This window comes from Hevea brasiliensis, chromosome 8 (genome assembly GCF_030052815.1).
Source record: "Hevea brasiliensis isolate MT/VB/25A 57/8 chromosome 8, ASM3005281v1, whole genome shotgun sequence".
In the NCBI taxonomy this organism is placed as follows: Eukaryota; Viridiplantae; Streptophyta; class Magnoliopsida; order Malpighiales; family Euphorbiaceae; genus Hevea; species Hevea brasiliensis.
This window is the reverse complement of record NC_079500.1, coordinates 726,080-727,909: the sequence shown is the minus strand read 5'-3', so window position 1 is coordinate 727,909 and position 1,830 is coordinate 726,080. Positions and strand designations below refer to the sequence as shown.

Genomic DNA, 1,830 nt, shown 5'->3' with positions numbered 1-1,830 from the left:
TCCTATATGTGCTGATGTGAGAGATAACAGACCTATTATTGGAGCTAATCAATTTGAGTTAAAGACTGGTCTCATTCAAATGGTTCAGAATTCACAATTTGGAGGTAGTCCACTTGAAAATCCTCATTCTCATTTGAAGAAATTTTTGATGATATGTGGTACACAAAGGTAGCCTGGAGTTTCAGATGAAGTGATTCGGCTCACCTTATTTCCATTTTCTCTTCGAGATTCAGCATTAGAGTGGTATGACTCACTTCCACAAGCTATTATAGCTACTTGGGAGCAGTTATCTCAAGCTTTTCTATCTCAGTTTTTCCCACCTGGGAAGACCACTCATTTGAGGAATTTGATGGTAGCTTTTAAGCCAAGGGATGATGAAACTTTGTATGAATCTTGGATGAGATTTAAGGAGCTTGAAAGGCAATGTCCTCATCATGAAATACCCAAATGGATGATTGTTCAGAATTTCTACACCAGAGTTACTCCAGCCATAAGAAACACAATTGATTCACAAGCAGGAGGAGATTTCATGAGAATGACAAGTGAAGAATGCTATGATCTATTAGAGAAGATTGCTCATAATACCCACTTATGGGGAAATCCTAGAGCACTTGAGCCAAAGAAAGCTGGGATTTATGAACTTGACTCAGTTAGCTACATGAATGCAAGATTTGATCAGTTGACCCAGCTTCTTAGTGATTTTTGCACAAAGGCAACAACCTCAACTCCTACAACTATGCAACAAGTTGCCTTCACAGATGGAACTCAAAGTTGTGGAGTTGATTACTCTTCTTATGGTGATGATTATTTGCAAGAACAAGCTGCTTATGCAGGAGGTTATCAACAGAAACCTATGGGAAATTCTTACTCTAATGTGAACAACTCAACATGGAGGCCACAAGCAACTTTTGCTCAACAAAGTCAAAGCTCAAATTATGCTCATAACCAGCAATATATGCAGCAGAATAGGCCTCAATTCCAGCCTCAATTTCAGCCCACAAGGCAGCCACAACCTGGATATCAAGCAAGAGCACAACAATCCCTTCCACCTTATGAACCGAAGCTAACCTTGGAAAGTATGATGGAGAAATTTTTTGCTGAACAAAGCAAGATGAATAGCAAATTGGAGGAAGAAATGCAACACATGAAACAAACCATGGATCAATTACAAGTCCACAACCGCATGTTGGAGACTCAATTGGCTCAACAAGCAAGCTCATCAGGAAGCAACTCCTATGGGAAATTACCTAGCCAACCACAAAACCCTCATGAACAATGTAAGGTTGTGACCTTGAGAAGTGGTAAGAAAGTTGGTCAAGAGAGTGAAAATAAGAGAGAAGAAAAAGAGAGAACAAAAGAAGAAAATTCAATTGAGAGCAAGAAAAATGAAAAAGAAGAAGAAAGCAAAAGTGAGCAAGATGAGGGAGAGAAACTATACATCCCACCTGAGCCTTATAAGCCCACCCTTCCCTACCCTAAAAGATTCATCAAGCATAAGCTAGACAAACAATTTGGCAAATTCCTTGAAGTGCTAAAGAAGTTGTATATCAATGTGCCATTCACTGAAGCACTATCCCAAATGCCAAGTTATGCCAAGTTTTTGAAGGAGATTCTTTCCAACAAGAGAAGGCTAGAAGATTATGACACCATCAACTTGGGAGAGCAATGCAGTGCTATAATTCAGAAGAAGTTACCTCCCAAACTCAAAGATCCGGGTGTGTTTTCCATTCCTTGTCATATAGGTGATAATTGTGTGGCAAATGCCTTATGTGACCTTGGAGCTAGTGTCAGCCTAATGCCTCTTTCAATTTATGAGAAGTTGAATATGGG

At 39.5% G+C, this 1,830-nt stretch overlaps 1 non-coding gene across 1 annotated transcript; it reads right to left on the bottom strand.

The window, feature by feature from the left end:
• Positions 1-334: 334 nt before the first annotated feature.
• Positions 335-441, bottom strand: LOC131182710 (small nucleolar RNA R71). The gene has a single exon (XR_009150971.1). It is a non-coding gene; the product is annotated as a small nucleolar RNA R71 (small nucleolar RNA).
• Between the last annotated feature and the right edge of the window lie 1,389 nt (positions 442-1,830).